Source organism: Anabrus simplex, chromosome 13 (assembly GCF_040414725.1).
Source record: "Anabrus simplex isolate iqAnaSimp1 chromosome 13, ASM4041472v1, whole genome shotgun sequence".
Lineage (NCBI taxonomy): Eukaryota > Metazoa > Arthropoda > Insecta > Orthoptera > Tettigoniidae > Anabrus > Anabrus simplex.
Window position 1 is genome coordinate 75,607,314 of NC_090277.1, and position 14,026 is coordinate 75,621,339.

Below are 14,026 nucleotides of genomic sequence, written 5' to 3' on the forward strand. Positions count from 1 at the left end.
TCCCCCCACACTTGATGGGGCCATCCCTTATATACCCTGCCTGTTATAAAAGGTAACTGGAGGGGGACCTCCTGCGGCTTTGATTTGGAGCGTCGATTGGGGCCCACAGGGCACTAGCTGAGTCGGTATTGCTTCCTCTTATATGTGTCAGACTCCTCGCCTTCATTTATTCTCTCTGGCCTTCCTTGGTCAACATTTGTTCTTTTCCGACCCCAAACGTACTACATTTACGAGGCCTCGTGAGTCTTTCATTTCCATGCCCTTCGTGACCTTCCGTTTTTCCTGGCGATACCCTCATTCTTCGAAGTGTTGGACCTCATTCGTTTTCCCTCTGATTAGTGTTATTAGAGGATGGTTGTCCAGTTGAAAACATTCTTAAAACAATAGAAAGTGATTAGTTATTTCGTAAAGGAATTTTGAGAGTAACAAATATTACGTAAGTGTGTATGATCTATACACAGACAATCTTAGCTACGATTATAGTCCACAGGTCACATTTAGTGTTTGAAAACGTTGATGCCCAGTCTCTGTGGCTCAGACGGTTGACGCGCTGGCCTTCTGACCCCCAACTTGGCAGGTTCTATCCTGGCTCTGTCCGCTGGTATTTGAAGGTGGTCAAATACGACAGCCCCATGTCGGTAGAATTTCTGGCACATAAAATAACTCCTGCGGGAGTAAATTCCGGCACATCGGCGTCTCTGAAAACCGCAAGAATCGTTAGTGAACGCAAAATCAATAATATGGTTTTGTTATATTATTAGTAGTAGTACTTTCCCCAATTCATTGAGGTTGACGCTTCATGAGGATTTGGCCTAGTTTAACGGTCCAATGCCCTTCCTGACGCGAACCATATGTGCTGGTAGGAAGGCGGTAGATTGCGTGTAAGAGAAGAGAAGTACAGTATATTAAGAAAACACAAACTTCTGGTCCTGGAACCAGAAGAATTGGACATACGCAATTAAAATCCTTGATCCGGACGGGAATCGAACACGGAGATTTCAAGTAAAATGTGACAATGACGAAAATTAAATTCTAAGTTTGTAAAAATTTAAACCTGTTTCTGAAACGTGTGTTTTAATAAATCATAAACCAATTTAAGAAGGGCCGGGTTGAGTGGCTCAGACGGTTATGGCGCTGGCCTTCTGACCCCCACTTGGCAGGTTCTACCCTGGCTCTGTCCGCTGGTATTTGAAGGTGTTCAAATACGACAGCCCCGTGTCGGTAGATTTACTGGCACGTAAAAGAAGTCCTACGGGACTAAATTCCGATATCTCGGCGTCTAAGAAGACCTTAGAAAAGTAGTTAGTGGGACGTAAAACAAATAACATTATTATTATTATTATTATTTAAGAAGGAATTGGTACATGTTTCTGTAAAAATACCAAAATTCTCTTTTTAAAATTCCTTAACAAATGTCCAGTTTTCCTGTCAATTTGGAGGGTTATGTTTCATTTCAGGAACAGAACAATTCGTTTTTATTTGTGAATGTTGCGAAACCTGTGTCCGACGCTCGTATTTCGATATCTGAACGACTATCAACAGTTAATTAAAAAGTAAAAATCACCGGAGGCTACTGTGTTAATGTTTCAGCAATTGAAAGAGGGGGCGACCTTTCGAACTCAGTGGTGCAATTATTGTATATTTATTTTATACGTCTATATGTGTATATATGCCTTTTCCGCTGGGGCCTAGTGTTTAAAGTGCATTATTTCCCCTGGTATGATCTAGAGCAGGGATGGCGAACCTATGCCGCGCGAACACGATTCCCGTGGCACACTACACGCACATATTAACGTTTTCATGTACATCTTGTACTATGGACTATACATATCTCGTGCATCGTACTGTCAGTGTTGCAGGTTTAAGAAATAAATACCGACAATCTAAATTCTAGTTCGGAAGTGCATTATGGGAACAGTGATAGGTCCGGAAGTCAAGTGAGATAAATATCAGATGCGGCCGACGAGCCATTCGCTGACCCACATCAGTCAATTGTTTGTGGTTGTCAACATCGCGTAATTATTCTTAGTGAGTAAATGTGTACTGTTTTGAATTTTGTAAGACAAGAGATTATCCCAATTTCGAGATTTGAAGAAACTATCGCACTTTATTTTAAAACCTGATATTGCACAAATTAGTGATGTTACAGTAGATACTGACAATTTAGAAATGGAGTTGACTGCATTTCAAGAAAGCAGTAGATGGCTGAACAAATTCGTACAACTTGATGTAGCATTGATGAAAATCGATTGTGCTGTTGATGGTGAATACTCTCTCCAAAAGCCGGAGAACTTAATACTACTGTAGAACAGTAGAACAGCCTCACACAAATAATGTTTTCAGACATGAAGAAACTTGCTACAGCGCTACTTGCTTTGGTTGGGTCGGCATATGCCTGCGAGGAGCTGTTTTCTACAATGAACGTCGTGAAGTAAACAGAAACCGTCTTGGTTCAGATCTCAGTACTTCTCGCGTGTTAGAATATTGAAGACAACAAGTTATGAACCTACTTAAATGACATGACTACTAAGTATTTTTGCGGTATTGGCAAAGTACGACCACGAAACACGCAATCAAATATATTATTTTACAATGTGTATATGCATTATGAAACCTAATTTTGAATTAGAGATGGAAGACGGTGGTGGTGGTGGTGGTGGTGGTGGTAGTGGTGTAAACATTACAAACAAAAATAACAAGTGGCACAGTTGAGAATAATAAATCAGATTTAAAATGGCACACTAGTTGGAAAAGGTTCGCCATCCCTCATCTAGAGCAATTGTGTTACTTTCATTGATCTCTCTCGGTCTGATCCTTGTCTTTAGCAATATGAAAGTGACCGAGGTATGAGCCATTCCTTATGCAGCCAGTCCAGGCCATGAATGGTGTGAAAATATTAGTCACAGGGTCGGTAGTACATGCATTTCAGTGGGCTTGGCAGACTGATATGTAATAACTTCTGGTCCGGTGAAGAAAGCAACGGGAAATTACCTCACTTCTCATTTCCCTAGTACCTCTTCAGTGAAGCCTAGACTATTTATGACAGCTGCTGGCGGAACAGTGAAGAATGCAAACTGCCTTACGGTTGAGAACTGAACATACGAACATACATGTGTATATTCGGTAAGATGTTCGTACGTTTGTATTTTTCTGTAACTGTTTGTTTGTTTGTAAAGACCAGTGCTTTCGTCAAAACAGTCGCAAATGGGGCTATATGGTCCAGGAGCGGCGACTGAGCTCTGAATAAGTAGGCTTTCACGTCAAATGGCTTCAAACTAAAATACGTGTGAATGGCTGCCGAGACCATTTGATTATTATTATTATTATTATTACCTCTGTGGACTACCAGTAGGAGGTCAGTACACTGTACAGAAGAGCTCGGCGCTGTGTAAGTTACAGCCCATAGCTCACATGTTATGTGTGCACCGCTAATTTAAGTGAACGTGTTTCCCCAGCAATTGATATCCCGAATTTACGATGGGCTTCACGCGAGCATCGAGTTCACAACAGCAGGTAAATTACACTTCAGTGTGATTTGTCACCGAGCTGGGCCAATACACCACTAGATCCTGGCACTCTTGAGTTATAAGGAGAACAGTCGGCGTTCGATCCAATCAGACAAGGAAAGGAATAACCAAAATATGTAAACAGATACGTTACGCGGGAAAGCATTCCCTACTTCGCATGTTCTACTCGAGGTTCCGATCGCATGGCAGCAGAAAACAGATACAAACAAGAATAGGAGACGGCTGTACATGTCTCATCAGGACCGAATAGCTCAGTGCTTGTTTTAATTTCCATCCTCTGATGCTCTTGTTCTGTGTGCTGACGTCCTTTATGCATCTCGCCTTTGTCTTTCTTCTTCTTTGTAGTCACGATGACTGTTTTCTAAACACAGTGTTTACCTTCGGGGCATCAACTCCAGACTATTGTGCAGAAAGCATTGGCTGCAGAACAATCAAAATTGCTGGTATCTTGTGCAATCGGTAAGGACAGATACATTTTTGAGACACTCGCAGGAGACTAGAGGAAGTCCTTGCATAGCTTTAGGAACTCAGGGTGTCAAGGTCATCAGTTCTAGCCTGTTACATTATATTTGTGTACCAGTGAAAGATAATAGTCTGCCTGTGTCATCAGCCCAGAGGCTGGTTGGATCCTCAAATAGCACGACCAAAGGTTTATTTATTTTTTATTTATTAATGTCTTTCTGTACATGGCGGGGCTCAGGCTATGAAGCCTGCTATTATGCCAAACCATATAATTGTACACCTGTGTAAACAGAACATTATAACTACTTAAAATTAAAAAAAGTTTAATATAAGTGAAAAGTAACATGAAATGTAATTTAAGTGAAAATGTAAAGTATCATAATTTGTTTTTAACATTTTACATTGAATTTATAGTATTTACTATTATTAAAACTATACCTCGAAAATTGTCAATGTTACTAATCTTATATTTACACTTTATTCATTAGACTTAATCTAACATTTGAGGGTACTTCTTGGAGTAAATTATTCTGATTGTAGATAAAAGTTCCAGCACATTCTTTTGAATACCTTTAGGTTGCTTATGTCTCTAATTTCAGCCGGGAGGGAATTCCAGGAACGTATAGTCCTCGGTACAAATGAGTTGTTATACATCCTACTGTGGTGAATGGGGATGGACAACAGGGATCGTGTTGATGACCTTGCGGGTGTTCTGCCTGGGGGAGAGAGGTAGCTGAAATCTATTCTCAGGTAGTCTGGTTTACCTGTTCGCAGTATTTTGTGCAGAAGAGAAACGGCATGGTGCTTGCGTCTATCGCATAATCTTAACCAGGACAGCTGATGGAGGAATGGGCTGATGTGGGAATGGAGCGGAACATTTAGAATGAATCGAATGCAGGCATTATGCGCCCGTTGAAGTTTGGAACCAAGTGAATAACTTATGTTATTATAGACTACGTCACCATAATCAAATATTGGTAGAATTAGTCCTTGAACGAGCAGTTTCCTGGTTTTGACAGGAAGAAAGTCCCTCAGTTTGTGCAGTGAGTGTAATGAGCCGAATACACGTTGACAAATTTTTGTTACGTGCTCTGACCAACTTAAATACTTATCAAAAATTATTCCAAGGTTCTTAACGGAGTCTTTCAGTGTTATAGGTGTTTCATTGATCTTGATAACCAGTCATGCGGTTATAAGGAAACCCCAAAAAACTAATGACAGCACCAAAATGAGGCGTACTAGGCAAGATGAGGAGTGAGGTAGTTTGCCATTGCTTTCCTCACTGGGTCAGAAAGTGCTATTGGAGCACGACTTACCCTATGAGTAACACCTTTCATAACACTCAGATGCACTATTCGTGCTCTGAATGTCATTACTCAGCACCACCCATACCCAAGCAACTTCCATATTGTCACAGCCATGGATGTTGACTGGGACTTCAGTGGAAGCTACACTTTACTCTGGCCTGTGCCAAGAGATGGATGCAAAAGTACTGTATCCATCAAGAAATGACAGCAGGCAGAAAATAATAGTACTGAAAGAACTTAAACTAAGTAGCTCTCTGTTCAAATGACAGTTTATGGGCGTAATATATAAACTGTATGAACTGAATAAACTGAACTAAAATGTTTTATGGCAGAGTTCCACACCCACTTTTCAATTTAAATGTGCAAATGCCCGGGTGTACAATTCTCGGAAAATATCAGGCGTTAGGACAACGTGGTAAATCTCTTACCATGGTATTGTCATTAACCTGTTGCACCTTGGTTTCAAACCCGTGGTTCCTTGACGCACAATTTTCTCGCTATTATTCCTCTCGAAAGTAATTCAGAGCAGTATTCAGAAGGCAGTAATATTTTCGACAGTCATGTGTTTCTAATTTATCCAACTCCCAACTGTTAACGTTTTGTCTGGAATCGTCAGCTGTCTTTTATATTTCTAGGACGAATATTATTTAAATCAGTTTACACTTGTATAAACGTTTTATAATACCTTTTCTCCTTGTGAGCATCATTGTACTAATTTTTATCATACCTTCTTTATTTCTAAGATGAATTAATTTTGTTTCGTTGGGTTAGTGTGGGTTAAGTTATCAGCATGAGCCGATATGGAAAAGGAAGGGTGAACAAGAACGCAAAATTTTAATGCTCACTAATTTAGATTATTTATATGAGTTGTTCACCAGTAAGGACGTCACAGTCTCTTTCTCTCTGTTCGTCATCCTCAAGATACTGTACCAAGTCCAATTTAACAATAACATCACGATCGGTTAAATTTTAACCGCAGTAAAACGTCACAAATTTCAAAACCAAGCTTGATCCAACACAAATCTTAATCATGGTAAGTTATCCATTTCACCATGGTTAAGTCGTAACCAAGATTGACGGACTCGGGCATAAACCTAACATTATATAATTTCGGGGACGTTCGGTCGTGTCATACTAATTACACACTGACGTGCTTCAAACCTGCGATCAGCATCGTCTTCAGAGCAATAACAAAGATGTAATTGGTAATTGTCACTCCATAGTAACCAGACTCAAGATAGAGAGACCCTGTTAGAAATATGGTTCATTCCAGCGCCTCCAGAGTCAAGGAGAAGGATGGAGGGTAGCCATGATCTACTCAGTTTATAGCCGTCACCTTTGTTAAAATTACTATCGCCTCAAGTATGATTCTAGGTATAAAATGACAGATGGTCATTATATATGGCATGTTCAGCCGCAGCAGACTTCTCTGTCTGGCAAAAGTGCCTGCGATGTTCCTTAACCCTCGTGTCTACCTTTCTACGTAGAAAGGATCCACACGAGCAAGGAATCATACATATTTTAGCAGAGTTTAAATCAATAGGATCTTTAAGAGATAGCAAGCAATTGCCTATGAGGACATTTGGCTTAACGGTGGTTTATAATTTGTTTTCTGAGAATATTGCTGATGCTATCCATGTTAGTGTTAAACCATCAGCAAAATAAATATTGCAAATGACCGCCAGGCATAAGACATGGCCTGCACGGTTGCTACGAAACATTGTCTGACCATCCATATTTTACATCACAGTCTGCACGGTTGCTAGGTAACATTATATGACCATCCACACTTTACATCACAGCCTGCACGGTTGCTATGCAACACTGTCTGAACATTAATACTTAATGTCACAGCCTACATGGTTACTATGTAACACTGTCTGACCATCCATACTTTACACCACATTCTGCGCGGTTGTTATGTAACACTGTCTGACCATCCATACCTTACACCACACCCTGCACGGTGTGGCAATTCATCCATACCTTACAGCACAGCCTGCACGGTTGCTATGCAACAATGTCTGAACATTCATACTTTATGTCACAGCCTACATGGTTGCTAGGTAACACTGTCTGACCATCCATACCTTACATCACAGCCTGCACGGTCTGGCAATTCATCCATACTTTATATCACGGCCTACATGGTTTGCTAGGTAACACTGTCTGACCATCCATACCTTACATCACAGCCTGCACGGTCTGGCAATTCATCCATACCTTACAGCACAGCCTGCACAGTTGCTAGGTAACAGTACTTTACATCACAGACTGCACGGTTGCTGGGTAACAATACTTTACATCACAGCCTGCACGGTTGCTGGGTAACAATACTTTACACCACAGCCTCTACGGTTGGTAGGTAACAATACTTGACATCACAGTCTTCACGGTTGGTAGGTAACAATACTTTACATCACAACCTGCATGGTTGGTGGTTAACAATACTTTACATCACAACCTGCACGGTTGTTCGGTAACAATACTTTACATCACAAGCTGCACGGTTGTTCGGTAACAATACTTTACATCACAACCGGCACTGTTGCTAGGTTACACTTCCGTCACGCATTTTGTTACATGACACTACAAATTAATGCCAAAATAATTTGCGGACTGCCTAGCTGAGGTAGCAAAGGCGTACTAAGATGGCACGAATGAGATAAATACCCCATCAATGAGTGTGAACTTCAGAAAACCTCATCACCCTGAGGTTCACTCAGCCTGCATCACAAATGAGCCCGAGGTTATTTCTTCTGAGCTAAGGTGGTCCTAACCACTATACCACACTTAGTGTCGAGGTTTACCAACAGTGGAAGTTTTTACCTTCCTGATGTATGCGCTGGTGGCTTTGCTTATTGCCACACGGAGTAGAAGTCCAGACGTCGAAAAAGTAATCAATAAAGGAACTTACTTCACGCTAGGTCTATGAAGTGTATCATGGGAAGGAGCTCAGAGTTATAGGAATAATTTTTGCCGCATTCTGTGTATGTGAAGATCTGCTAATGAGTAGGACAGCGTGAGGATGGTTGCCCAGTTGTACTTCCTCTTAAAACAACAATCACCACCACCACCTGAGTACAGCGGTGACACCGCACTACACATGGGAAATGGAATATTCATGTACCTTGGTGTAGCACATCCATCACACGTTTTAAATCGAACAGGAGGGAGATTGTGCAGCAGGACTAATTCAGAGTGCTCATACATCAGTAATCGTCACGATCCATCTACAGCACGGCCTAGCAGGAAAGTTTTCAACTGTAGGGACAGCATAATTCGTTTCTGTCAAACGTTCTTTCACCACACATTGTGAACATTTGCTTTTTATTTTTTATTTTTTGCTAGTTGCTTTACGTCGCACCGACACAGATAGGTCTTATGGCGACGATGGGACAGGAAAAAGCTAGGAGTGGGAAGGAAGCGGCCGTGTTAGAGCAGCATCTTCAGGGTTGCCAACAGTGAGGTTAAAACCGACTATTTCCCGAATGCAAGCAGCCACTCGTTCGTAACCGAAGTATACAGAAAATTAAAACATATAAAAAATGCAAAAAAATGAACAGGCAAGCAAGTGGGAAAACAAATCCCCCAAAAAAAGCATTCAAACAAAAATAAACAAATGATCAATTGAACAAGCGAAAAACAAAATAACAACCATACGGACAACGAAAACAACTGTTCTGCCGGGTATTTACTCGATGTAGATATACATGCCTTCTAGAATATTGTTGATTTATTCATCGTGGATGGTCTGTGTGGTCGCGACACGAGGACAGTTACAAATATTCACAAAGTTTGTCTACATTTTCCAGCACTGTTAATGTTCGATCTGTGTAGCGTAAAGATTTCCCGTTCATCTGTTTATTTCAAACTAACACCTTTCAAAATAACACCTTAAATGTACATCGCTCCTAACGAAAGGAAAATAAACTACGAACAAAAACTGGAACAAGTTTACGGCTGATCACCGGAATGAGCCCGCTCCAACTATGAACAGAAGTAGTAATGATTAGTTGGTCAGACCATGTCCTTCTATTTAACGTGCTGTAGCGGTGCGTTTTTATCTCTCCAATATTAATTATCTCAACAAGAGTGACTTCAAACTTGCAGACATGTAATCTGCGGCGTATCACATTTATAATCCCAGAGAAAGTAGCGAGGATGACTGTTGGTTCAAAAAGGAAGGAAAAATGGCAGCAGGGTGGTGAAACCGACTAGGATGGTGTGGCCATGTAAGGAGAAAGGAGAGGATAGGTTACCTACAAGAGTAAGAGAAGAACAGGGCAAGCATGCTCACGGTGATTTTTTGACGACTTGATGATAAAAGGTATGAAATTAAACGAGACTTAAGAACTGGTTACAAATAGAGGCTTCTGGAGGCTCATATTTATTTCACAAGGACTTGCAGACTGAACACTGAAAAGCAAAACACTCTTATAATAAAAGACTACGTGTGTATATAATCTCAGTTTGTTTTCAAGTAATCTATGCAAACTGCTCAAAACGTTCAACTTAGCGCGGCACTTTTACACGTACATTACGATGTCCGGTGAATTTTCGAAATGAAGCATTTCAGTGTGTATCGAAATCTGGGTCCTGAGACTCTCTGTCTGTCAGGTCATCAGCCCGGAGGCTGGTTGGATCATCAAATACCACCATCAAAAGGCTATGCAGTTATAGGAATACCACAAAAACCAATCGCAGCACCCAAATGAGGAGTACTAGGCAAGACGAGGAGTGAGGTAGTTTGCCATTGCTTTCCTCACTAGGCCAGAAAGTGCTATTGCAGGACGGCTGACGCTATGAGAAACACCTTTCACAACACTCAGATGCACTGGTTACTCAGCACCAAATGAGGCCTTCTAGTCAAGACGAGGAGTGAGGTAGTTTGCCATTGCTTTCCTCTCTGGGCCAGAAAGTGCTATTGCAGGACGGCTGACGCTATGAGAAACACCTTTCACAACACTCAGATGCACTGGTTACTCAGCACCAAATGAGGCCTTCTAGTCAAGACGAGGAGTGAGGTAGTTTGCCATTGCTTTCCTCTCTGGGCCAGAAAGTGCTATTGCAGGACGGCTGACGCTATGAGCAACACCTTTCACAACACTCAGATGCACTGGTTACTCAGCACCGAATGAGGCGAGAAGTGAAGTAGTTTTAATTGCTTTCCTCACTGGGCCAGAAAGTGCTATTGCAGGACGGCTGACGCTATGAGAAACACCTTTCACAACATTCAGATGCACTGGTTACTCAGCACCAAATGAGGCCTTCTAGTCAAGACGAGGAGTGAGGTAGTTTGACATTGCTTTCTTCACTGGACCAGAAAAAGGTATTGCAGCACGACTGACCCTATGATCAACACCTTTCATGACACTCAGACACAATGGTCGAGCTCAGCACTACCCGTACCCCAGCAGCTTCCACATTGTCACAGTCATGGACGAAACTGGGACCTCAGTGGAAGCTAAACTTTGCTCCGGCCTGCGCCATGAGATGGGTGCAAAAGTACTGTATCCATCAAGAACAGACAGCAGGAAAATTAAATGATTATTTGTAGGAAGTGTCATGCAACCCGTTGTACCATAATGTAGGAAGAGTGCCATAAATTCAAGAAGTTCTATAGGCTGTGCCCCTAATATCTATGCAAATCTCATAGCATAACCGTTGTACAGTGTAGGGTATACTTGTTACTGGCTTAAGTAAGTTTGCATTCTAACCTAACAGCACCTAATAATCCGCACTCTATTAATGACCGTATTGTAATTGTGTTTGTAAGAAAATATTATGAAGGTCTTAAAATTCTCACAGGGTGTAGTCTAAATCAAGGCAGAACAAATCTGGGATGTCAGACCACCCCGGCGTTTAAAATTAGTGGTTTACAGCTAGTTACAATAAACTTCCCTCAAATTGGCGTAAATCAGGCTTATAGAAGACATTTTATGATGAAAAAGAAGAAATTTATATTTCAATGCGCTAGTTTAAAAATGTTTATTTGTTTATATCATTTATAAAAAAATAATCAAAGGTGCCTCTTTTCGTTTGCGATCACACTTTTCAGTGGAACAAACTCTTGAATTGGTGTAAATTTCCGTACGGGGCTTTGCCGACGTCTTCATATATTTCTGAGGCTTACATCGGTTAAGGTATGAGCATAACGCTGGAGAAAGTGTTGATCTTAAATAAGGCATGGCTGATAATGTTATTCATCAAGCTGAACATAAGATGTTCAAAACTACGAGCATAGATGGAGAGATAAAACTCGCTGACAGAATGGCGAAATTAAAAGGAAAGCACGCAAAAATTGAAGTATACGCAAGAAATCAGAAGGTAGATTGATCAGTGTAGTTAGACGTTTACTCTCGACTACAGACCTCCCTGTAATTTTCGTGTGAATTTCTATGCATTTGCTTGCAATCATTATCTTAACGCTAGTTTATAGCACGACACTAGGTTTTGCAACTTATTTCATGAACGCAATTACATGGAGACACTAATGCATACTGTGGCCTCATTACATCTTCAGTACTATCAGTTTACTAGTGGGTGCTCACATATTTTGCGGCAACTACAAATATTGTGCCAGAGATATCAATCAATCAATCAATCAATCAATCAATCAATCAATCAATCAATCAATCAATCAATCAATCAATCAATCAATCAATCAATCAATCAATCAATCAATCAATCAATCAATCAATCAATCAATCAATCAATCCTGATCAGCATTTAGGGCAGTCGCCCAGGAGGCAGATTCCCTATCTGTTGTTTTCCTAGACTTTTGCAAAGAAATTGGAAATTTATTGAACATCTCTCTTGGTAAGTTATTCCAATCCCTAACACCACATCATATAAACGAATATTTGCCCCAATTTGTCCTCTTAAATTCCAACTTTATCTTCATATTGTGATCTTTCCTACTTTTAAAGACGCCACTTAAACTTATTCGTCTACTGATGTCATTCCACGCCATCTCTCCACTGACAGCTCGGAACATACCATTTAGTCGAGCAGTTCGTCTCCTTTCTCCAAAGTCTTCCCAGCGCAAACTTTGCAACATTCTTGTAACGCTACTCTTTTGTCGGAAATCACAAAGAACAAATCGAACTGCTTTTCTTTGGATTTTTTTTTTACAGTTCTTGAATCAAGTAATCCTGGTGAGGGTCACCCATTACAATGAAAATTCCCTAATCCGGTCTTCACATGAGAAAAAACTTATGGTGACTTCTCCGTTGCCCTTCTGTGGTAACGTTGCAATACTTAACCTAGAATTCTGTATACAGTGTAGAATACCGTAGCATGGTTTACATAGACATTAAGCAATCTCAAAGAATCAAACTTTGATATTAAGGATACATGTAATAGGAAGTTATTTAGGGACAAAATGTAAAAAAGTGATCTTCAGGGATGAACAAGAAAGATAAAGAAAACAGCCGCATAACAGAGAACAGCTCCGGAAACAGAGATCAGAACGAAGAGGAAGAAGGAACATAGCAAGGATTGAAGTATTGACGTAACATGGACTGTAAAAGTGCTATTCCATTAAATACATAAATAAATAAATAAATCTAACAAGAGATGGTTGTCCATTTGTATTTCCTCCTCACCACTACCCCTTCCGAATTCTAGAGAACGCTATTTATTTCCCCTGCTTTGATATTCCGAGGAGTTGTCTGACAAAATGTTTTACCTGTCCAAGCTCAGTTCAATAAGAAACACTCATTCATATGGATCAACTTATTATACCGCAATTACGGAGCGGGCCATACATATTTAACAGTAGAGGCTGTTTACCTGTTGGGTGCTTGACCCTGCATTATGCTGAACTCGTGACGAGAAAAGAAACACAGAGAAACCCAGAAAATACAAGACAAGATAAATTACGTTACAACAAGGATATCTGCCAGTTGAAGAGGGTGAGATGGCTGCGTGTCACTGGTTTGGGTAGTCAGCGTTCAAACCCCAGACAAAGCACGTGAGAATTTCCACATTAAAAACACACACTTATGCATCGGAGTTTACGTAAATAAATGAAGTAGTGGCAGTGCGCAATATTTAATGAAGTAACAAGCACAATTGAGGACCAAAGATGGAAAAGGGAGAAATGGCCGAAATAGGAAAAAATGTGTTCTTTTGTAATAATGGGATGTATCAGCCATGCCGCACATGGCGGTGACTTGTGCATGTACCTGAGGTTATTAGTTTAGTTGGTAGGAAGTTCAACAGTCCAGTGTGTCAGCAGCTCACGCGCTGTCAGCAATTGATTAAATAAATAAAATTTATAGAAGCTTGATATTGTTATTTAATTATATAGAATGTATTGGATGTAGTATACTTGCACTTCAAAGGCCGTAAGTAATCATTAATGCCTGGCCTCATTTAGTACACAAGGATGAAAGTGCCATTGTGCTCGGGAACTGTATTATAGGAGTTTACTTGAAAACATATTTCTGGCACTTCCACCCTTTTCAATCTTTGGTCCTCAATTGCTATATATATATATATATATTGCTAGTGGCTTTACGTCGCACCGACACAGATAGGTCTTATGGCGACGATGGGATGGGAAAGGCCTAGGAGTTGGAAGGAAGCGGCCGTGGCCTTAATTAAGGTACAGCCCCCGGATTTGCCTGGTGTGAAAATGGGAAACCACGGAAAACCATCTTCAGGGCTGCCGACAGTGGGGCTCGAATCCACGATCTCCCGGATGCAAGCTCACAGCCGCGC